We start from the raw sequence: 25,542 nt of genomic DNA on the forward strand, positions 1-25,542 counted from the left end.
TTTAAGGTCAGGGATGGCCTTGGTTTGCTTCTCCTCTGTCCCCAGACCCACTTCATGGCTGCACTGAAGAAGAAAGAAAAAAAGCACTGTGCGTCTAACCAGCCAATGTTTGGCTGAGCATGATGGGCAGTGAAAGAAAAAATGAATCGGAGGGAGCTTTTTCCCACGCTGCCAACCACGGCAAGAGAGGGAAGGGAACAGGGCTCCGCCTGTGACTCACTCACCGCTGCTCATATAATCCTCTCCCCCCCCCCATAAAGTGTGTCTGGGTCTGCGTCCCGCCACAATCCTAAGCCAGACACACCAGCTCCTGTCGTGCCCCCCTTACCCATGAGGTCAGAGCTGCCTCGCTCTTCCTACCGTAGGTGTGAGCCAGACAGTGTGGGTGTCTTGTGCAGCCACCCACGTCACTCACTGGCCAGTGCCACTGCAGACAGGAAGGGATGGAGGGTAGAAAAGGTGGACGACTCACACCCACACGGCCTTCCCCAAACATGGCTGTACTTTGGACCCCAAGCATGTGCAGCTGTGGGATTCAAGTGCCCTCCTCCCAACCTTTAGCTCTGGGCAGGGAGAGTGGGGGTGAATATATCCAAGGACCAAGTTGCCACACCAAAACACACACACACATACACACACGCAGGAACACACAAGCCAAAGACCACGGCTATTTCTGGAAGAGCTGAGGTTGACAGCTAAGTTTGGCTGCAAGCAGGGTGGGGCCCTAACCGCTCCAAGGGATGAAGACTAGTCGGAAGGGGAGCACCTTCTACTATTTATTGCATGGGTGGCAAACTGTGGGGGGAGTAGAGGGCAATGTCACCCCATACCTCCCCCCCCCCGGTGGGCTACATTTCAACCCATTTCCAGGGGATAGGCTTTTTGGATATGTGACAGCAAAACTGCTATGTTTGCTAGAGGTTCGGACCCATTATGAGCACAGGGCATGAGAATAACTTGGAAAAATCTTTTTAATTTGAAGATGTCCAGGGGGCTTTAAGAGCCACAAATTTGGAGCCCATGTGGCGCATTGGTTAAATGACTGTACTGCAGCTACTTATAAACCATAAGGTTGCAAGTTCAATTCCAGCCAGAGGGCTCAAGCTCGACTCAGGCTTGCATTCTTCTGAGGTCGCTAAAATGAGTACTCAGATTGTTGGGGACAATTAGCTTACACTTTGTAAACTACTTAAGGAGTGCTAAAGTGCACTGATAAGTGGTATAGAAATGTACTTGGCATTGCTATTGCTAACGCCATGTCAAAGGGGGATCTGCCTCATGATCCCTTGCACTTCATGTTCATGGATAAATCACAGGTGTTTGGCACAAATGGGATTGTAAGGGACACCATACTACATGTTAACAAAACCCAGGAGGTAAATAAAGACACAGAAAGGATGATTGCTAACAGAGATATTGCTGAAGTCGAAGGCTTTCTCTGAAGATGCTAGCCACAGATGCTGGCGAAATGTCAGGAATAAACTCTTCTAGAACATGGCTACATAGCCCAAAAAACCCACAAAAAACTAGATATATTGTTGTTTCATACACAGACATGGGCATGAAAGGGCTAAAAATGCAAGTGAGATATGTGGTTTTAGTAACATTTGCAATCCAAGATGTGTTATATATTGAAGTTATGCTAGCAACACAGAGCAATCTGGACACAGCTACACAGGGAAGACACCTTCTATTGCCAGCACAAATAGGCCTCATGCATATGTGACCTGTATTCCCAGGATCTGTGAGATGCTAACAAAGATCCTGAGATGTATCAGTCCATACATACACTCTGTACACACTTGCCACATAGAGCCATCCTGAATTTGGCAACCCCAGAGATGTTGGGAGGGTATAACTCAACACATCTGGAGTATGCAATGTTGGAGGAAACTGACACATACCAATTTCTATAGAGCTATTCTGAACATTGAACCACTATGTCGCAAACATGACCTCCATGCTCTCTGTTCTTTTCCACTTCACACATAATCTCTTTGTGTCAAGCCACATTGGCTCATGAGTTCTAAGATGTGCTATCTCCACATGGCTTCCATATTCACAGCCTTCCCATTAACATGCCATGTTCTTCCCTCCCCCAGGGAATTTTTGTAAACTGGGCTCTGCATGTGTCCCTTCTCTACACAGCACCTCCCTAGTCATTCAAATCTTGTGGCTTTGTCTCCCACCCTCTACTGTTCTTTCACAAGTAGGTGGCTATATCTTCTAGTAATGGTGCCCACATCTTACTCTTTACCAACTGACGCCCACCTCCCCTTATCAGCTTTCAGTTGCTAAAAAGTTAAAATGTGACTGCACTCCCTGTGTGCTCTTTTCTGTTTGCAGTTCCAAATTCCAGGTCTGTGGAATTTTCCTTGGTTATGTCAGGACAACTCCAGACTGCCCCGTTTGTTTGTTTTTAAAATCTGTATCTCCAGTTTGGGAGATTCACGCTCTCTCTCACACACACATGTACGACCTTGGTGGTCATACAAAGGTCCAAAGGTGCTTTTTTTAAACTGCAAAGGCTGTGGCATGAGTATGGAAAAAGAAAAACAAACAAACAAACACTTCAAAGATGCACAATCCCCCAGGGCCAAACCACATATGTGCTCTGCATGTTCAAAAATATACGATCTCATGTCTAGCCACCTCCTCCTCATGACCTCCACATGCCTGTTTCCACACATGTATTGCATATGTTCACACATTCACATACAGTTTCCCCATGTGCTTCACCACAAAGGTTCCTTATGTGTTCACAAGGTCATGATATTCCTATGCCCAAACACTAAATTGTGTCTCACACATCTGTACATCTGTGGTCCCTGCATGCTCTGCTCAGCCACACGCACTGACTGCACATTCCTTATTTCTCTCATTTTCACTCTTGCTGTCTCCAGGTGAAGATATGCCATGCTGACTCTACATATACAGGCACAATTTGCACAAGAACTACACCTTCACTCACACATGCACTCTATCACTGTCACAGTCTCCATGCCGTAGGGGTTTGTACCATGACGCAAAGGCAGCTCATGGGGGCAGGTCCCAGCGCAACTAGCAGGTGAGGTTGGGCCATGTCAGAGGCACCCAGCCTCTGGCAATCATACCCGCCCTGCTGCTTAAGACTTAAAGACTGCCGAAGCACCCACTCCTCACCCCATTTGGCCAGGCTGCCAAGACCACTACTCAGGCCTCCATGCACATATGGGTTACAATGTGCTCTCAGGCCAGGCTAAAATGTCCTCTGGCTTCCTGGCCAATGGTGGTGGTGGGAGGCAAACATAGCCCAGAGGAGCTGCACTTCTGCCTCCACCCACCCCTCCTTCCTCAGGAAGCCCACTTTGCATTGTGGGAAAGCTAACAGAGATGGCGTCCAGCACTATCTACCCAAAGAGGAAGTGAAGCAGCAGCAAATGTGAGCAGAGGAAAGGAGAGGGGGCAGGAAATGCCCCCCCTTAGGCAACTGTTTCCTGTGTAGGCAGCTCTTTACAGCTCAGGAAAGGAAACTATGGCCCATCCCAGCAAAGGGGGGGGGAGAGTATGTAGAGACAGCTATCTTCAAATAGAAGTTTCATTTAAAAACAAAATAAAATGACCACATCACCACTGTGGCCAGGCACACACTTATGCACTCATTCCCTGTCAGACCTGCACACAAACGTGTCCATTTTCTCTCGCATCACACTGATGTTCTGTAGGCAGGTACACTCCCATAACCTCCCATCAGCCCCGGTGCCGGCACCACGGAGAATTCTGGGTGAACAAATGAGGTGACTGTCCTTCTCAATGCATGCGTGCAAGTCATCTTCTTATGGCACACCGATGATGCGCAGGGGAATCTCCATCCCTCCCACACCACCGGGAAGAGGAAAAAAGAGCATTTGAGGGTGGCTACCGGGAAAGCAGTGTGGCAGAAATGGTTGCAACCACTGGCCTTCCTTGAAACACCCCCGTTAGGCATCTGCAAGCAAAACTGATACACCCCTGTCACGGCAGTGCCAGAATGGACTAATGCTCCACCTTAGAAATTCGTCCATTTGAAAATTTCTCTATGGGTTCCCCCACCCACTCCCCACTGAGTTGGGTGTTTCTGGAAAACTGCCCTTTGGGTTTCCCCCATTGTGGCCACAGTCTCTGATGTAAGAGATGCACGCTGGTTCAGCAGATTTACAAGAAAAGGGAAGCACTGAAGATGCAAACTCGTGCAATCCAGAACGGAAGCATCAACTGACAAGAACATGAACATCATGGGTAAGTGTGCACAAAGCCTGAGGTCCCTGGTGTAGGCATAAAGGAGGAGAAAAGGGCTGTGGGAACCAAGAGTGAGTGGATCCCAAAGGCAAGCGTGAGAGAAATAAAAAGAATGGCTTTGGGCAAAAAGGAGGGAGACTTGAAGAAACGTGGGTGTCGCGTAGAGCAAGAAGCGAAAAGTGAATGTGTCATATATGTATCAGGCATAACACAGCAATGAGGATGATGCTCACGGATGGTCCAAAGACTGAGACCATACAGGAATTTTATAAACGAAGTAGAATAAAAATGAGAGCCAGCAGGCTGTAGTGGTTTTAGTGTTGGATTTTGGGAGACCAAGGTTCAGCCATGGAAAACCACTGGGTGACCTGAGGAAGTCACATTTTCTCAGCCTGAGAAGAAGGAATAGCATGCCTTTTCTGAAAAAAAATCAGGCCACAAAAACCTTAAGAGATAATCACCGTATTTCTTCTGACATTTGCCACTGCTTCCTTCTCCAGTGGGTTTCCAAGGCCGAGTGGGAATTTGCACTCTGATCCCTCAGTGTCCTAGTCCAGCACACCATACTGGTTCTCTCTGCCCCTTAACTAACCACTGATTCATGAGTATAGCCATGTTAGTCTGTTTTAGCATGACAAGACTTAAAGGAATCCAATAGCATCTTTGAGGCTGACTGGGAAAACATTTTTGCAATAAACTTTCATAGATTGCAGCCCATTTCATCAGATGCACAACTTGATGGCACATGAGAACAGTGCTTCCTTCATATCAATCATAGGCCAAGTGTAAAGGAGCATGTAGGGCAAAGTACAGTTGTAGTCCCTCACTCAACCATTACATACTGCCATGCTGTGGGACTTGCATAGGACAGGGCCATCTCTTCAGGTATGCCAGGGAACAAAGGAAGCTTTGGATTCCTGTTCTGCCCCATCAGGTGCCAATCACCAACTCTCCAGCTCTCTGGATGATTTGCAAGGCAGGCGAGATAACTGTGGTACTTGGAAACTGAGGCTGGAATCAGAGAAGGCACAAACTTTAGTTTGCTATAAATGAATATGTGTGTGTATGTGTGTGTGTGTGTGCATGCAAATCTACACTGTCTCCCACTGGAAACAAAAACAAAACCACAGACCTCCAGGGCTGTATACAGAGATACCACACACACACACACACACACACACACACACACACACACACACACTTCATGTGTACATTCAAACAAACAAAACTGCACATATGAAATGTTCCATAGTCAATGAGTCAGCCGGCATGGTGTAGTGGTTTGATTGTTGGACTACAACTCTGGAGACCAGGGTTTGAATCCCTGCTTAGCCATGGAAACCCACTGGGTGACCTTGCCAAGTCACACTCTTATAGCCTCAGAGGAAGGCAAGCTCTTTCTGAACAAATCTTGCCAAGAAAGCCCTGTGATTGCATAGGGTCACTATAAGTCGGAAATGAGTTGTAGGCACACAACAGGAACCAAACCCCTCATCTGAAGAAATGGGTTGAAATCCACAAAAGCTCAGGAAAAAATAAATCACTGAGTCTTAAAAAGTGTCACTGGATTCTTTCCCCTCACCCTTTCCCTTTCTCTCACCCACACAGGGAGTCACACACAAGTGGGTGCAACATGCACACAGTTAGGGACACAGCATCCAAGTAACTCCCTCTCCCAAGATGCAGTCTCTGCTTCCATCCTATGCAACACTTCTACACAGTGGTTCATGTCTCAAAAGGTTACGCACAGAGGAAAGTGGATTCTTTCCTCTGGAAGCCGACACTTGAATCAGTCATCCCCTAGCGGCAGGGGCGTGCGCGGGTGTGTGGCTTCTTAGAGCAATGTGTGGGAAGACTGAATAGGTCAGGAGAACTTTGAGGGAAAGCAAACCCCCTCTCCCCTTCCAGGATGTGGGTTTTAGAGTCTTGTTTGTAAGGAGACAGGCGGTGTGTTTTGTATGTGAGTGTGACTGCATGTATGTGATTCATTAGACACAATGCACGGTCCCCCACATTCTCGCCCAGGAGGGTGAGAACAGCTGTGTCAGCGCTGACTCAGCACCAGTACGGCCGCCACTTCTCCCTCTCTCCCCTTTTCTGTCCTGGAAACCACTGAGAGGGGAGGAGTGTGTGCAGAGTCACTTCAGTTCATCCCCTCAACTTCACAACACACACATACACACAAACACAGGGGCACACAGTAACCCCCCCCCACAGACATATCCCAGGTCCTTACCTTCCAACATAAGACACCCAGGCCCTTTTCTTTCCACTCTGCCAACAAATGTAATATGACATGTACACAAGACACAGTAACACACACAAGTAAAGATAGCAACCATGTCAATGGGAGAGGGTGCATGTGAATCTGTTGCAGTTTTTAGTTCAAAGTTTAAAGGAGCTATCCAAGGGGTGGAGCTCTGATGCCTGGAATAGTTTCCACACTTTGGATAACTTATGAAAAGTTCATAATTAAACCCCCAACAGTCCCCCCCCCACATGGGTCCATTGACATAAAGGAAAATCTCTCTCTCTCAATCTCTCTCTCTTACACACACACAGAAACACATATAGTGGTAAACTGGATACAACAATGCACAAATTCACCAAAAGAAAATACATGGAGTGGTGCCCAAAATCCACTGCGATGGACTAGAAAAAAAGGAATAAATTCAGGGGTATGGTGGGAGTCCATGCACTGTTGAAAACTATGTGCCTACCAGTTGCCCTGGGGGCAGGGGGGGATTCTCTCTTTGGCTCTTCCTTCTTTACCCATGATGATCAATGAGGCAAAAACAACATTAACAAGAAACATGTCTTCCCCAACAGAGGGCAACTGAGCACACCATGGGGGGGGGGGGACCCTGACATTTTAGAGCATAACAGATACAGGAGGGCAGAAGTCCACAGAGGTGAGGACTGAAGGAATTCCCCTCTTCTCAGGTACAGCACTTGGGATTCCCAGGGAGTGAGAATCAAATTTCTAAGCCTTCCAGACCTCAAAGCCCATCCCACCCCGATCTTGCTTGTCCTCGATTTGTAAAGCCCTCCCAGGAGTGTTAGATTACAACTGCCATCATCCTCAACCAGCAGAGGTCAATGGGAGTTGCAGTCTGACATGCCTGCCAGGCTGTGAAAGGCTACCATATCCTGTCAGTTTGCTATTGAACTATCCAACAGTGGAACAGAGAAAGACAGAGAGAGTGAATGTGGGAACAGGTAGAGAGTTCTTTAAATGAAATGGAGAAATAGATTTTGAGCAGAAAACAACCTTTTCACGCCAAACACACACACACACACACACACACACACACACACAAGAGAGGAGAATATACAAACCAGTTCTGTCACATGTCAAGAGAGACAAGGCTGAGACTCAGGAAAATCAAACAAGACATACCTGAATCTCACTAAGAAAAATTATCTGGCCTTCTGTGGAATGGACAAAGGGCTGATCTAGACGCAAACACATACGAAGCACCACTGAAGGCCCTAGAGTTACAAAACAGACACTGAAGCACAACAGGAACGGGGTGGGGGCCAGAAACACAGAGTTTCATCATTGTGTGGCCCTAAAGAAAAATTGCAACACAAAGGTAGAAGCCATGCAGCTGTTCACAGGAGCATCACAATGGGTGAAGACAGACTCACAGAGCTGCAACGGATTCTCTCCCTTACATACCCAACAAACACAACCAAAACCTCTAAAAGACAGACAGTAATATTTCATATTGAAAAGGCAGGATCCTTATTGTAATTGTCAAAGGCACACAAATAAAGGCAGAAACTTTTCACAGGTTAAGTAGCAACATGTGAGCACCACACAGGCCATGCGCGAGACACAAATAAACCAAGGGCTCTCTCTGTCCAGCACACTGGCACAGCAGCTCCCTCTCTTCCTCTCTCTCTTGGATCACACACAGAGAAAAGAGACCACAGAACACATACACCCAAAGCTGATGTGCACATGTATACCCTAATTCCACCCAGACGGCATGGCCTTACCTCCTGGCACACGAGGGGTGGCTGTGCCTGTGTGAAAGAGAGGCGTGGCATGGCCCTGCTTCAAAGCTGTCCACCGTTGTTGTCCCCCAGGGGTACAAAGGAGCTCCTGACCAGCAGAGGTGATTGAGCCAGAACGAGTGTGGTGTGTGAAACCTGTGTGTTCCTTGCCTGCCGGCTTGTCCTACTGTCTTCTTTCCCCACCACCATCACCACCTCGGCTGCCACTGTGTGGGGCTCGGGGTCCCTGCCAAGTCGGCGGAGCAGTGTGTGAGTGTGTGGGGGGTGAATTCCGGCCACAAGTGACTCAGCCCTCCTCCCCCCCCCCCAAACTTATCCTGGTTTAAAGGGCTGGGTGACATCATCAAACGCCCCCCCCCTTGCCGCCGTTCTAGTTCCCTTCTCCACCCCCTCTCTCCTGCAGCATTGGCCTGCCTTGGGAATCCCAGACAACAGTCGCCTCCCCCTCACAGCCCCAACTGCCCGGCTTCCTTCCCTACAACTCATTCTGAGAAAACACAACTGCAGAAGCAGCAGCAACAATAACAACAACAATGCAGTCATACCTGCCATCGCCGAGTGGGCTCCACGTACCACACAATGGTAGGACCCATACAAACACACTCAGGCGCAGCACACAAAGGCACAGGACATTTTAAACAGAGACACATCCTTGCAACACACACCAAGAGCTCTCTGAGGGGACACCGCACCATCTCATGCCCTCACACCACGCAACAACAACACCCCCTCCCCACCTTCCCACAAATATACACTCAAAATCGTCCGCCAACATGTAACTCATGTACAAGGCTGGTGAGCGTAAGCGGAGCAACGTCACGCAACTGATATCGCAGTTCGCAGCTCCGCTGTCTATGTATAAACACAGCAAAAGATAGCACAACAATGGCAGAGGGAGAGAGGGAGGCCCCTGTGTCCTGGCACATCCCAGCTGCCTCCTCTTACACAATGCAGCACCACATGCTGACGAAATGGCCAAGACATACGCAAGGAAGTGTGGATATCATTCACACAGACACACACACCCATCCTTTTCTTGCTCTCATTTCTAACCCACTCCAGATTCCTGGTTGTGTAAGGAACTGGTAGCAATATTTCCAAAGCAACTGTTAGGCAATTAAAAAGATGAAGACGACCACGACATGCCACGCAGATTGTGCCAGTTCCTGTCAGCGGCACCAGCTTACGTCATTTGCTGAAGCTGTAACTGTTTCCCTGCTGGAAACAGAGTATTCAAAGAGTATTGAGAGTGTCCATTGGAGAGAGAACAATTCAAGGTCCCACACCTGCACCACTAACACAAATATACTAAAGAGAAGCCTCAGAGGTGTGTGTGTGTGTGTCTGTGTACAAAGAAGCCTTGGTTGCTCAGCACCCATGCAGGCCACAAGGTCAATCAAACTGGATAGACAATCCCACAATGAAGGAAGGTCTGGGAAAGGGTAAGGCCTTGATTGTTGAGACAGGCATTTAAAACATTTTTTTTAAAGTCCTGAGGTTTGTGTATTGTTTCAAAGTGTATCAGTTTTTTGAAGTGATTTTATCTTTTTAAAACTTGTATTCTATTTTTAAATGAATGTTCTTTTAAATATTGTAATAGTTTAATGCCGTTTTAATTCTCTGTTTTGTAGGTTTTTAATTGTATTGAGTTTTTTAGACCGTAAGCTGCTTTGGCTCCCAGTCTTGGGAGGAAAGCGGGATTGATGATGATGATGATGATGATGATACTGTGTTCCTGCATGGCAGGGAGTTGGATTAATAAATAAATAATAATAAATTGTTTATTTATATACCGCTTTTCCTGGGATCAAAGCGGTTTACATTACTTAAAACTATGACCAAGGTCATAATACAGCATAAAAACAGTTAAGAAATAGAATTACCATTACAATATTAACAATTCCATAAAATTATCTAAAAATAACACAATTAGATAAGACTAAAAGATCAGAAATATTTACAATAACATAGTCCGGTTGGGGAGTATGGTCTCTAAAGAGAGTCAGGAGGGTAAGCTTGTTGGAAGAGGTAGGTTTTTAATGCCTTTTTAAAGGCTTCTAATGACCCGCTAGAGCGGATATCTTCCGGGAGTCCATTCCAGAGAGTGGGCGCTATAGCCGTATAAGCCTTCTGCTGGGTTGTCGCCAGTCTCACCTTAGGATGTGTTCAAGTAATAGTTTCCCCGTCATTCTGAGGGTGCGGGGCGGATTGTGTAGGGAGAGGTGTTCCCTCAAGTAACCCAGGCCCAAGCCATTTAGGGCTTTAAAAGTAATAACCAACACTTTGTATTGGGACCGGAAGCGAATTGGCAGCCAGTGAAGAGATTTTAACACAGGTGTTATATGATCTGATCTAGATGTACCCGTGATCAGTCTGGCTGCGGCATTTTGAACCAGATGAAGCTTCCGAACCTGATACAAAGGTAGCCCCATGTAGAGCGCATTACAGAAATCCAAACGAGAGGTTACCAGTGCATGTACTACAATTTCTAGGTCCTTCCGATCCAGACAGAGACGCAGTTGGCGTATCAGCCGAAGCTGGTACCAAGCACTTCTGGCCATTGCATCTACTGTACTTGAGATGATAACTGTAGCGATGGATCCAGGAGTACCCCCAAACTATGAACTTTGGATGGCTCTTGGGGTCATTTCCAACTCCTAGGTGATTCTATGATTCTAATAATAAAGATGATGATGATAGCCCCAAAACCCTGAACAGCAGAGTGGCTAGATGCTGTCATATTTTTTAAAAATATGACATATGGGTACAACGGTGGTAGTGCTCATATAAAAAGTCAGAGAGAGCCACAATGCAGTAATATGAGGTTCTTCACATGTTCAGCAGTTATTCTAGAATCATAGAGTTGGAAGAGACCCCCAAGGGCCATTAAGTCTAACTCACTGTTGTCAAGCCAGGTGTACTCCATCCTATATCTGTGCATTTCTTTTTTTTCTGCCTAAGTGAACCTTACATTCTCAGCAATGATATCTTGACTCAAAGAGAAGGTGGAGAAACACGAGAGAGAGAACAAAAGAGCATGGGGATCATGAAAGCACACACACACACACACACACACACACACACACAACTAGAGACTTATTGGTCCCAACAACAATACACCCCCAGAATCAACTCTTGGAAGATGAATAAATAAGTAAACCCCATTGATTTGACATGTCTGTTTTAGTGGGGTAAATAATTCAGGACCCTGCCTGCTGCTGAACAGAAATGGCCCCACAGTCCGCTGCTCTTGAGGGACGTAAGGGTTAACAGCTTCTCCTCACCCAGTAACAGGGATCTATAGCAGCGGTATTCAAAGTCCGGTCTGTGAGCCATTGGCTGCCGGTCTGCGGTGAGGTTCCAGGACAGAAAGAAACAGCTGCAGCCAGTGAGCACAAATACCGCACACGTTCCTTCTGTGAAATGCAGAACCCAAACACAAAATGTTGGGGAGGGAATCAGGTGGGGCTGACAGGCATGAAATAAAGGGATGGAGAAATTGGGGATGGGGCAGGGATGTGGGGAACATCTGTGGGCCCACAAGAGAGAGACCACAAAACGTGAAGGGTTGTGCTGGGGTTAACTGTTCGCTCACTCCAACAAGGAGCCTTTTAAGGTGACAGTGGCTGCAATTGGGGGAGGCGCTGTGTATGCATCACACTCTGAACCTCCTCCTTCTGCTCATAGATATGCAAAGGACCTCCCTCCACGACCTGCCCTTGCCCCCTCCCACTCTCCACCCCAAGTGCCCAGCTGCTAGGCAGGAGGGGTGGGGAGGAGGCCCAGAGCCCTGGCTCAGCCCCTCCAGCAGCAGTAGCAGTAGCAGAGGGCAGACATCAGGAAGAGAACAAGGGAAAGAAGGGGAGGGAAGGAGGAGAAAGACCACTTGGTGTGTGCGCGCGCATGTGTGCCCTACGTCCTTGTAGGCTGTGACGTCTACATGAGCATGCTTTGTCTCTTCAAGCATGCAAAGACACTGGTACAACAGCGCTTGAGCAGGAACACAGCTTTCTATAAGCACTCCTATATTTGGGGATGTAAGAAAGCGCATTTCGGCCCCTCAAGCTAAAGCATAGCATGCTTCCCACCAGCGCCCATTCCTAGCACTTGCTGCCTGATCCATGGACAGAAGGAGAGACAGACACAGCTTCATCATGCCTAGGCCCAGAGGAAGATTAAAGGCCCTCCCTCCATCTTAATAGCTACCACCCTGGCCTTAGAGGGAGAGAAGAGCTGGCAGTATCTGCTGGATTTGCTCCCCTTTCCCCACTGCCATTCCCTTCTCCTTTTGTGTCATGTCTTTTAGATTGTAAGCCTGAGGGCAGGGAACTGTCAATCTGCTCTGAGAGACTTTGTGGCTGAAGAACAGGATGTAAATACTCAAAATAAAATAAAACAAAACAAAATAAAATAAAATAAAATAATTTTTTCACCACCATCCCTTAAGCTTTCTTGATAGTCCTCCTCAAGCTGGTGTCCTCCTGATGTGATGTGCAATACACAACCTGGTTGTGAGATTATGCAAATTATAGTCCAACTGACCTGGCAGTTGCAGATAGCTTGGCCTAAAATTTCATTTCAGAGTGGAACACATCACCACCCGCTCTTCCCAAAACATGCCAAACCTCAGTCATCCACCCCTCCCCACCCCAATATGTCCATCCTGCTCCTTCCATTGCTGTGAATAAAATAGCAACAAGCATTATAACAGCAGCAGTGAACAATACAGAAAACTGAAGTGGAAAGAAAGGAAGAGAAAGAAGCATGCAAATTCAAACAAGGCCCAACAATGCCACACACTCACCAAAGCGGGGGTCTGCCTGTCACGACTTTCTCATGGGCTGACTCCCCCGCCCACACCGGACCCATGCGGCGTTCTGGCCCACAAGGTGCGGCTGGCGGGGGGGTACGGCTATGCTCCAGCCATGGTGGATAACCTAATCCTGTGGAGAAAGAAGGAAAATAGTGTGTTAAATGGTGTGATCTGTACCCTTGAGACTAAAATATAAATATATAATAAATCTTTATTTCTATCCCGCCCTTCCAAGAAGATCAGGGCGGCTTACAGCAGTGTGACATGCACACAATACAAAGTTAAAAACACATAACAACAATATACAAACTAAAACAGCAATAAAAGCCCCATAGCCCGTCCTCATGGCCACGGAAGAGGAGGGAGGCCCGCAGGATCTTAATCGGGGAATGCCTGTTTAAATAGGAAGGTCTTAAGGTCCTTCCTAAATTGGGCCAGGGTGGTAGATGAGCGGAGCTCGGTGGGCAGCGTATTCCAAAGGGCTGGGGCAGCTGTGGAAAAGGCCCTTCTTGTAGTAGAGGCCAACCTGTCATATATACACACACACAAACACAGACTGTAACACAAACGCACACATTCATTTAGGCTTCACATTTCACACTCCCCTTTGTAGGAAGAGATGAACAGTCCCCCCCCCATCCCATTTGCACACTACTTTCTCACACGCTTCAGCTGCCATGCTCCACACTATACACATATCATGCGACCATGACTGTACAAGATTGCATCAGGTCAGGAGAAGAAAATGCACAGCCAAACACAGTCTGGGAAGGAAAAGGATTTCACATGGAAGGCACTGGCCATCAACCTCATATCCTTGAAGAAAACTCCCTTAACAATTGGTGCACAAACTGTCCGGGCCTTCAGTGGCATTGAGAACAAACCACCAAGATGATACTTGACCAACCAATGTATCTCCGTACCATCCAAGCCTCCCCGTTCTGTAGAGCCTGCAAATGGTCCCCCTCTGACCAATTCAGGCCTCCACGTTGCCACCGTCAACACTACTGTTAGCTATGCCAAAGCTGTGAGATGCTGGGTGTTATCAACTGTGTAGTAGGAACAGCTGTGACTTATCGGAGCACAGATACTAGAGCCCATGGTACACTGTATCTCAGCTTCTCCTGCTTCCAGAAGGAAGGGCTGGTGGCAAGCCAAACGCAAGTGACCCTGGAGGACTAAGGCAGGAAACCACTTGAACTCAGCTGCACCCTTTTCCAATGCAAGTCATGAGAGCCAGTGTGGTGCCATAGTCTGAGCAAGCTCAGAAACTATGCACTTTTTGGCCGGCAACTCTCAGCTTTCCTCACTACTGAATGTGCTGGCTCAGGCTGCTGGGAGTTACAGTGCAACTGCTCCAGCAGCATGATTCCCATCTCCAGCTGAGAATGTTGGATTGGGATTTGGGAGTTCCAGGTTCTAGTCTCTGATTGAGGGTGACCCTGGGATAGTCAAATCTCCCTCAGCTCTGCCTTGCCTCACAGGGTTGTTGCAAGAAGAACATGGAGAGGAAGAAAAGCCACATATATTACCTTGTGTTCCCTGGAGAAGAGACAGGATTTAAATGTTACTCATGAATAAATAATAGGAATAAAAAAAAAATACCAGAGCCAAGTGGAGGAAGGAGGTGTGCTTATGCATGCTTAAGATATTCAAAAGTTCTCTCTGCCAAAAAATAGTAATAAAAAAAATAAAACCTGACCCACTTGCCTGTCCTCTGCCCTCTGGGGCTGGGCCAACACCCAAAGCCAAAATACCCATTGCTCCAGTAAGCCTGCCCTGCTCTGAAGCGGCTGAGTCACCAGAATGTCAAAACTCTTAAAAAGAGAGAACCCAGAGGGGAGGTCAAAGGTGAAGACCTGGCGCTTTCTCGCAGCTTGTGGCAAGTAAAAAGCAGCACCGGAGCTCAGCTGGGACAGTTATTTTCATTACCCGTTAACAGCATTTCTAAACATTGCTAACACATTGCGATGTTTAAAAAATATCTCAGCATGCTACTCAGTGTTACACCCCATTTTTTTAAAAAAAGAAGAAAAAACCTCAGGACTGATAAAAGTAAAAACTGTAAATCTTGATCAATGTGATCTGTGAAAGAAATTATCTTTAAATGCAAAACACTGCTTGTTGCACCAGTAACTTCATTCTCACTGTTTATGCTACTTTTTGAAATACAGCTTCATTACCAAATTGTTTCGCACAGAGTAACTCATTCCAGGTACCTGCTGTATGTAATTTATCACTTTCAAGCTCTACATTTAAGTTCCACCTTTGTGCATATTGTGGACAATATGTGGCCCTCCAGATGTTAGGGGGCTGCAACCTCCAGCAGTCGCAAGGTTGAAAAATGCTGGGAGCTGCAGTCTAGTAACATCTGGAGAGCCTCATGATTCCCTCTCTGCTACAGACTTGCAGTGTGGTCTTGAGCAAGTCACCCATCCTCTCTCTCCCTGCCTCAGTTTCCCTTTCCACCTCAGCTTCAGTTCATCTGTAAAATGGACTGCAGGACAAGGATGAACAGAGAGAGCTCTCGTTAAAAGAAGAGAGATACAATCACTCCTTAAGTGACACAGTTGTGGGGTGGGAGGGTTCACAGAAGTGGTGCGTAGAGGATGGCGTCTCTGTCTTGAGGGAGATAAAGATCCCACTGTGTGGAGACAATGAACACAGAAAGGATCCGGACAAGGGGGCCCTTCAGAGCTGCCCACAGAGGCTGGGGAGACTCCTTCCGCGGGTGGGCGGCTGGGGGCTGAAGCAGCTGCAGCCAGGGCCAGAGTCTCTTCCCTCTCTCTATGTGGAGTAGAGGGAGGGACAACACCTTTTCCAGTGCTGCCTCCTTTCCAAAATACATTCCACTATGGCTGCATCCGCACTGCAGAAATAATCCAGTTTGACCCCACTTTAACTGCCATGCCTCCATGCTATGGAATTCTGGGAAGTGTACTTTCTTGTGGCGCCAGGTCAAACCAGATTACTTCCGCAGTGAGGATGCTGCCTATGGGAGACTGGCTAGAGCTTGAGAGGGTTCCCAGAATTCCGAAGTATCCATGCCTCTGGGTTCTGCCCGGTTATATTCTGTCAAGCATCAGGTGTACTGATAGCATTATGTCAAAATAAGAATAACAACAGCAAAGTTACTTTCAGGAGGGATTCAGCTTCTAGAACATGGCCATATAGCCCGAAAAACCCACAAAAAACTAAGATTCAGATTCTACATGGCATTCAGATGTAAAGGCAGACCTTCCCTTCAGCCTCAGCCCTGCCTTGAAGCAAAGGAAGGAGCAACTGGAATACTTCTGACCACTGAAAGAGTGCCTTAAAGATCAAAGGCATGAGATTTCACAGGTTGCAAACCAACCTCTTCCAGGTTTAACCTTTCATATTCCACTTCTCCCATTTGGACAGCTCAGAAATGGCAACTAGCTCCTTCAGATTTTACATAAGGGCTTATCTGCCCCAGAACTACACACATACTTATGCAGTCCGCTGCTTTGCATCCCTTTTATTGCAGAGGAAGCAAGTCACTCTAAATTTTACTCATCCATGCAACCAGAAGTTCTGAATTCATAATCAGTAAAGGAAAGAGGAACTTCCAGCTCCTTTGTTAATCCCTTAACCATTTATACAAAAGGCTGAAAAAGAAGGCTGGCTCTCAGGCAAGGTGAAAGGAACTAGTGACATTATTGTGGAAAATGTGGGTACTTTTACTTTACACACTGCAAAATTCCTTACTGCAGTGGTCTGTTTAAGCCAGCTTGGTGACCAAAGCTTCAGGAATCAAAGGGAGACAGTTATTCCAACTGTATTCACTCCAACACCATTATCTGCAGTGTGCATGTGCCTGATGTTAAGAACTGGGTGTCTTCTATCTTATAAGCCTAAAATAAAGCGAGTTTACCCACATCCCATTTTGAAAATGTTCTGAACTATCACTTTGTGACCATGGCTAGAGGCAAAACTAGAAAAGAATCTAGGAGTTCCAGCACTCAAATACGCCATTCACTTAGTCCATACACTTCCCAACAGGTTCTTCTCGTTGTATGTGCAAATCTAAAATCTAAATGCTTATGTAATTTCTGGCACAAACTGTACTATCACAGTGTCTCAAATTGATAAAGGACAGTGGGGAATGTAGGGGAGAGGCAAAGGAAATGAAAGCAAAGCAAAGCAATGGGGGATTTGAGCTCACTGGGGAGAACACCAAGATCTATGCCACATGCGCTCCAGCTGGTGTCCTTTCTTGGTGATGCAAGAAAGGGCAATCACCTGCGTTCAGTGATGTAAAAGTTCCTTGGTATGGTGTAGGCAGCTTGAACTTGATCCAGGGAGAACTCACTGATATTCCTAACCCACAGTCAACCCTCCTTCCTTCCCTGTGCAGTGCATTTTTCAGTTTCACAAAAGTCTTCATCAGAATTGAGGGGAAAAAGAGTTCTGTGACACTCAGAAGGATATCCTACGCTAACCTCTCAAGTGATCCAGTTCATATATCTTTTCTCTCCCGTCTTTCAAGGTGAGAGCTTGGGAAAGTTACTGCACAAGAGGGAACTGTAGTCACCACAAGTAACTTTTCCTAAGCTTTCTTTGCAATCAAAATGGTAAATGTTCTGGGGGGGGGGGCAGAAAAGAGCCCTGGAGGGAGATGCAGGGCGGAGAGTTTGCCAACTAGCAGGATACCTTTGGACACAATAATAAAACTCTTCGACCTTGGGCTACTGCTCCCCCATGAAAGGCTAGTTTTTCTTGTTCTGAAACATGTTTCCCAGCTCAGAACACCATCTCCAGGGCCAGTGTTCCTCTGTCTGTAACCTACAGCAGGAACAGAATCAGTAGAAGAGCTATTAATTCACTCTCTTTCTCCTCCTGCTCCTCTCTCTCAATCCTCTAGATCCAAATTTTCAGTTACTGCTGCCATTCCTCTAATTCTGCCCTCCAATGCTGGCACCTCCTGTCCCTGTATTACCTCTCTTTAAATGTGAATACTCACAGTCAGATATGGATGTGTTAGAACATGAGCATGCTGTGAAACCTATATTTTGCTAACCTCACACTGAATTTGCTCAATCACATAGACCTGTTTGTAACAGCATTCCTACCTCTTTATCTTTCTCTGGTTAGGCATAATGCCACTTTTAAAAACACACACTCTCAAGATATTTATATATGAATTCCTATATGATGGTGATTTATGAAGAAGCCCAATGGACTGCTGGGATTTCTGCCCACAAACCATCACAGCTCTATGGTCATATAGTTGGGTCCCAGTGGAGGTTACACAAAAATTGAAATTGGGAGGGGGGTGAGACAAGGGTGCATACAGTTGCAGCAGTTTGATACCACTTCAAGTGTCATTACTTCATTCTACAGAACCCTTGGATTTACTGGTTTGGGGGTCCTGCCGATAAGATACTTCTAAATATTTCAACAAGCTACATATCCCAGAATTCCACAGGGGAGAGCCTGGTCAATTGAAGTGATATCAAGCTCTTGTAACTCTATAGAAGTGGTCCCCAAGCTGTGCTCTTTAAGGGATTTTGGGCTTCAGCTCCCAGAATCCCAGACTACTGGCAAACATAGCTGAAGCTTCTATGAGCTGAAGTCCAAAATTGCTTAAAGGGCACAGTTTGGGGAACATTGGTATAGATGCTCTCATGGAATCAGTTTCAGTTTCACTCTACCTTTCACAATATAGGCAGGAGAAACTGCTTCCAGCCCTCATGGGGAGAGTCAGGGATTCACCTGGCAGGAGCTGAATCACACATTATTCATTTCTATGTAGGGGAGGAGAGGACAAAACCCACAGCTCACTAGTGACATTGATAGTACAACATGGGTGAAGCACACCAGTGAAATCTATGCACATATGGAGCTCACTCGCAACTCCATTTCCACATCTTTTCCTACATGGAGGTGCTTTTTCCAGCCAAGAAAGGAAAACGTGTGGGAGGTGACACAAAACATTTCCCACAGAGAGAAACATATGCCCAAATATGCACAAATTTTTATCAGTAAAGCAATTTTTGGGGGGGGAGGTATGTTATGAAATTTAAATAGCATTGGGAAATGCTGAGCCATTTTCTTGTCTGGCTGAAGAGAAGAAATAGGAGTGGAGAACAAGAACGTAAAGGAAATAGTAAATACTATATCATGATCAAGGAAGAGCACACACCTGGCACACACACCCACACCCTAAAAGCAACCCACTTAAGAGAAGCCAGGGCAACCAGCAAACTGATTCCAAAATATTGGTTGAAGGGGGAGAGTTAAAAAATCTGTTCATTGGGCATCTAAGGACATGGAGGTGGAGTGAGCTTTATTTGTATTTCAAGAATGAAAATGGGAGGTTCCTATTCTATAATGGACTGGCGTTAACAGAATAAATTGCAACAGGAAAAGAAAGCCAATGTACAGTCAAGCCCTCTGTATCCATAGATTTTTCATACATTGATTCAAGCATCCACGGTTTGAAAATATTTTAAAAATGTGTAAATTCCAAAAAGCAAGCCTTCCTTTTGCCATTTTATACAAGGGACACCACTTTACTGAGCCACTGTATTTAATGGGACTTGAGTTATTCATGGTGGGGTCCTGGAACCAAACCCTATCGGATACCAAGAGCCCACTGTAGTTTCAAAAAAGGAGTTGGGGATTGTTCCCAGAAGCCACCAAAGCAAGATCCTAGAAAAATTACTTTTGGGTGGGTGGGGGAATAAAGCTACATTTCCCAGAATCCCATCAGCCAGCATGCAGTAACTGTAACAATATTGTAACAATAAGTAATATAATATAATATAATGTGCAATATAAGTAACTGTAATTATATAGTAAGAACAAGTAATTGTTTCTATAAGAGGAAAGGTTGGAGAGGGGAATGAATGAGGTTTGCTCTTGGTTCTCTGTGCCTCTCTGGGTCAAGCCCCACTCTGTGGGTCACACATCCTTCCCAAACTGGAACACTTTCCCTTCACGCCCAGGGTGTTTCTCTCTTCCCTGGATTGCAACCGTGGGAAGAAGCAGAAATACAGCACTAGTGGGAACTACCTATCCTGGTGCAGAGGTACCCCCTTCGGACGAAACACCAAGGAATCCATTCCCAAAGAACTGGGAATCCTGGCTTTCCTCCCTCCCTTCTTCCACCAATGCAATCTCACAAGCCAACACCTGACTCATCCACTCACCATTTTAAATCAAAAATATAACCTACAACCATCTCTATTCTAAAACCCCATCTAGGACAGGGCAAGCAGAGAACCCAGGAGTCCTGGTTCCCATCAGCCACTGCTGCTCTGAGCCAACCCACTAGGAAACCATGTGATGCGGGTGTCAGGAAAGCAGCAGCGGTGGGGGGGGGGGGGGAAGAGGATATCCCCATTCATACCCAGGGACCATATTTTATGACCCCATATGACCCCCATCCCCTCAAAAACATCACCACTGTCAACTTTGCAGCTCCCCAATAACAAAAATGCAAGCTTGGAGAGAATAAACCTGTGTGTGTGTGTGTGTCCAGTCACCTTTCGAATCACTGCTCCGTGCAGCTGACAGTGCCTAAAGTCTAATCTTTTATCCATGGAAGGTTAACAACTTTACTAAGATAAGGCAGTCCTCAATCAGACAGACAAGCCCCTAGTCTCACCTTTACAAACCAAAAAAATACCCCCCCCCCAGATTTCAAGGGGATCAAGTATACTATACAACAAAATATGTGAGCAAGCCGTGGGGCAGGTGTGTGGGGATGGAAGGAATCTAGCGGCTCCTTTAAGACTAACTGATTTATTTTAGTCTCAACAAATCAGTTTTTAAAGGTGATCCCCCCCCCCCGCTTTTCATGCTGAAACACAAAGACAGGACTATATCCTTGAAAACAAAATGCATGCATAAAAATAAATAAATCAATAAATCAGAAAGCCCCACTGCTTTGTCTCACCTGCACCCTTCCAAGGCAATCTCCTTTTTTTCTGGGCTGGAAGAGGCTGCCTTGCCTGACCCGTTTGTCATCCGGTTGGTTAATGCCACCCTCCTGAGAGCACACCTAGCCCGTCTCACCTGGGCAATCTTAAAGGGCCAGGCGCATAGTGTGAGGAAAGGGTCTGACAACAGAGAGAGGGTTTCCTTGGTGTAAGGGGTGATGGTGGTGGTCCTCCTCCCCTTGTTCCCATCATCAGCTTCTCAAAAATTGGTAGCCATCTCTCCTTTCTGCCCCTCTCTCTTGATATACACATATAGCTGTCCCAAATCATCTTGACACCAACCTGCCCCCACTTCAAGAGTGAAAGTCTGATTGCGATTATTCAGCAGTACCCAAAACGCACTCTGCACATGCTCAGAAGCCCTCTTGACTTTGTTAGTGCTTTGCATTCATTAGGGCCAAGCCCAAGCCAGAAAATAAGCATTCTCTGAAGATGCCAGCGAAACATCAGGAATAAACTCTTCTAGAACATGGCCACATGGTCCGAAAAATCCACAAAAAATCCGGAAAGTAAATTCCATGATCCTAAACAAACTGAATTTCAATTGCTTGATGTATAGACCCAAATTATCTTTAAATCTTTCTCTTGCCACCCCTCTATTTAAAAAAAACCCCTCAAATTCATATGGATTGTGTTTCAAAACCCAGCTAGCAATCACCTGGAATGCTACTCCCCCGCTGCCAACTCCTGCCAAAAAGGGGTGCGCAAGGGAAAGCTAAAACAGTCTCACTCGACTTCCATGCCCACCCCACCATCCACAGCTTATGCCATATTGCAATCGGACCCTTCATGTAGATCCCTAGCTTCTCATCCATGGCCCATCCATCTTTCCAAATCTTTCTGTATCTTTCCATATCTACTCCACCTCACCCTCACCTCCCAAGAGAAGCCCAAGTGACATCCCGTGCTTCAATGATTGTCCCACAGTTCCGTCCAGTTCAAAAAATGCTCTTAAATCCACATTTTCTTGGTTGACAAAAGCATCAGCATCTTCCAAAACAGGATTAAATCTGCATCCGCACTCTCAACACAGGAAGGCGCACAACTTTCTTCCTGGCCCCCAACAGCCTTCCAAAACTCAATTCCTACTTCTGTCACTGCTGTTCAGAACAACCTTGCTCTGTTCATCTCAGGCACTCTCCCAATATTTGCATGCATACACCTCTGCCTATAAACATATGCATCCCCGTATTCTAAATGCAACAGCTCCCCCAAATTAAAAAAATCTAAGTAATCCTCCAGATTTGTTCTGGATTATTTGCTCTCCCCTTTTTTCTGCAATATCCTTTTTGCAGTGTGTGTGTGTGTGTCATTAAAATAAAAGAAGATTTAGGGTACAGCCCACATTGCTACGCTAGAGTTTGTGTGCAAAAGTTGAGCAGGACCATAAGCCACCACGCTCTGCCAAATTTGCCTCCCCTGATGGCAGGAAAAGACATCAAGGCAGCCAATACCCAAGGGTCTTTGCAATTCTGCTCCAGACTCCCATTCCTATCTAGGACCTCATGCAGCAGTGACTCAGTCCAAATCCATAAGGGCCAGGTTCAGTGTAAATGACAAGGCTTCTTCTCCCCCATTTATACCAATGAGGAAAGGGCTTCCCCCCAGAAATTGGGGTCTTCACTTCCAAGAAAGCTGGGTCCCCTGTCTCTACTTCACCGCTGTCGGAGAGTGCTGAAGGTGGCTGCACTCATACAATTAGAGTGAGACATGGACAATGCAACCGGCTCCAACTTGGCATCCAGATGTCTATCCCAGTGAATTCTGGTCCCAGTTTGGCCTCAGCTGTTAGGACTGGAGACTCCGGGACGACTCCATGTGCACCTCGATCCACACACCAGAACTTTTATCTGTGACCTCCAGCTGCCTGAGCGTGTGGTTGTGGGAATGTTCAGCCCCAGCCAGGTCCTGACATCCAGCAAGGCAATGGTGATGACACAGTCACCTGCGGTAGGATTTTTGGGTGGGTGAGGGTCTCAGTGACCTCCAACCCATTTTTCCACACCAGATGTGGGCGATGTGGGTTTGGGGGGGCCAGACCTGACACCAGAGAGGCTTAGCCCTGGGGTTCTGATTTTGATTTCCTTTAGCACAACTGGAACAGGTCAGTCAAGTCCAGTTTGTCCATCTCTGAATACAGTATTTTCTTCTTCTTCTTCAAAAGGCAAAGAGGCTCTGCTCAGATCCCACAGTGGTAGCGGCAGTGGCAGGGCTGTCTTTGCTGCTGGAAGAATGTCCGTCCATCCATCTTCTGTCCGAAACCCAGGCCAGCTGCTCCGCCTTCTGTTCCTTTTTTAAAGGTCCCTCTTTTGGGTTGCATGCGAGGTGAACAGGGAGGCTGGGAGTGGAGTGAACCGCCGGCTGCTAGGCCTGTGCCAGACTGGGTTCCCCCACCCCAGTCCTCCGCTTCTCTACTCACAGCAGATAACAAAGCCAGGAAAAGCAGCCAGAAAGACCTTACAGCCACACAGGCACACACACCAGCTCTCCCCTCTCCAGCCACACACAAGCTGTGTGGGTCCTCTGTCCCCCCACCACCACCAACACCACACACACACACACACACACACACATCAAGCTAAACAGCTAGAGATCCCCCCAAACTGTTCCAAGAAAAAAAAAAAGGGGGGGGGGTGAACCACACAGACATCAAGGGGGTGGGTGGGGGTTCAGAGAAAGAAAGATTTGGAGGAGAAACCAACATTACCTGCAGAAAGGGAACTGCTAAGGTTTTTTTGGGGGGGGGGATATGGGAAAGAGGACTCCGTTCGTCAGGATCTCCCCACAGAAGAACTGGGAGAGAAATAGGAGGAAAAAAATGGTAAATTTTCCAATTTAAAAAAACCCACAGGGAAAAGACGACCAAAAAACAAAAACAGAAAAAGGAAAAAAATTCCAAAGGGCACCAAAATAATTTTTTTGTGGAAAAAAATATGGCCAATCTTGCTGCTTTTGGGGGAGCGGACTTTAGTGCCAACTAGGATAAATCCACAGGATTCGGCGGCGTTGTGAGCTTTCTCCACTAACTCCCTTCTCTTGCACACTCGATGGCTGGCTGGCTGGCTGGCTTGCCTTAGCTCGCTTGCCCCCCCCCCTCCGGCCCCTCCCCAACCAAAGAAATGAGGGTTGTGTTCCGTGCCCAACCCCCTACTCGCCCCCCCTTCCCCAAGCCCAGACATACCTCCTCCCCCTCTTCTTCCTCCTCTCCCTCCCTTTCCGGCTTAAAAAAAGACAGGCTGACTTCCATGTTCCCAGCTCACATGCTCTCATGCGCAGGCAGGGGAAAGGAGAAGAGAGAGCCCACTGCTGGAGAAGGAACACAAATGTCTCTCTCTCTCAAACACACATACACACAGGGAAGGAAGGAAGGAAGGAAGCCAGGAGAAGTGGACGGGACTGAGAAGTGGGGTTACTGGATGGATACTGGAAGAGCAATGCACTTGGATGCTCTCTGGGTGTGTGGGGGTGTATGGGGCTGGGGGTGGGAGGTTGTTGTTCAAGGGTGGTTTGGGAAGGAGGGGAGGGGGCTTGCTGGAACAAACAGGTTTCCTGGGAAGGAGGGCGCAGAGCAAGAGGCGTAGGGATGGGGGTGGTGGCGTGAGCGGCTGGACTGAAAAGTCGGGTTCAGATAGGGCCAGGCTGGAAAGGGAGGGAGATGTCTAAGGAAGGAGAGAGATGCTTCCATGGGAAGGAGGAGAGATGGCACAGAGGCAGAGATTGGGGTGTGGATGGGATGGAAGGGGGGGGGATGGAAAAAATGCATGTAGGGGAAGCTGTTTGGGGTTTTGTGTGTGTGTGTTTGTATGTGTGTGTATACTGACAAACAAGACAGGTGGTTAGAGCAGAGGATGGATAGGAGGAGGATGGATGAAAGGCGTCTGGATGCATTTTTGACTGTGAGTCACATGTGCATGAGGTGGAAAAGGACAAGCAACCCCATGACCACGTACTAATTCTGCCATCTGGACCACGACAACCATGGATCCCTGCTAGTTTTATTTAGCGACTATAGACATTTCCAGGGTGGAGGAGAGAGGCAAGGGACGGGGGGGGGGGGGGGAGAGCAAAAGTTGCAACTCCAGAATGTGATGCTGTGTTGCAGAATCCTAACTGGCTAAAATTCTAAATCCTTTTGGACTGCCAACCCTGGACTGGCACCCATGCACTGGGATCTCTTAGACCAGCGCCCAGTTTTTCCTTTAAAATTTTCAGATAAATAGATCCCACAGAAACCTGCCTGCACAAGATGGCTTGTTTCATATCTGACTTTCTCTTACCGAGTGCCAGTCGTTCTTTCCAATGTCCAACTTAAATCTGCATTCCTGTCATTTATTCCCACAAGGTACTATAACTTATTCTGGTAGGCAGGCTGAAATATGCCCAGTCTACTTTCCCAAAGTCCTTTATCTGCCAGTTATTTGTGCATGCTAATTATTATTATTATTATTATTATTATTATTATTATTATTATTATTATTATTA

At 46.8% G+C, this 25,542-nt stretch overlaps 1 protein-coding gene across 10 annotated transcripts in view; it reads right to left on the reverse strand.

Annotated features, from left to right (window-relative positions):
* KDM6B (lysine demethylase 6B) overlaps positions 1-25,542 on the reverse strand; it is a 104,238-nt gene that overhangs the window by 49,149 nt on the left and 29,547 nt on the right. For 6 of the 10 annotated variants that reach the window (XM_042476471.1, XM_042476469.1, XM_042476476.1 and 3 more), the window contains one exon: positions 13,085-13,223. The gene's annotated coding sequence lies outside the window, so the exon portion shown is untranslated. Of the gene's footprint in view, positions 1-7,657; positions 7,758-8,262; positions 8,590-13,084; positions 13,224-14,016; positions 14,071-23,767; positions 24,147-25,542 lie in introns of those variants that run through there. The other 4 variants (XM_042476468.1, XM_042476472.1, XM_042476473.1 and 1 more) reach the window with 4 other exon arrangements.

Source organism: Sceloporus undulatus, chromosome 6 (assembly GCF_019175285.1).
Source record: "Sceloporus undulatus isolate JIND9_A2432 ecotype Alabama chromosome 6, SceUnd_v1.1, whole genome shotgun sequence".
Taxonomy (NCBI): Eukaryota; Metazoa; Chordata; class Lepidosauria; order Squamata; family Phrynosomatidae; genus Sceloporus; species Sceloporus undulatus.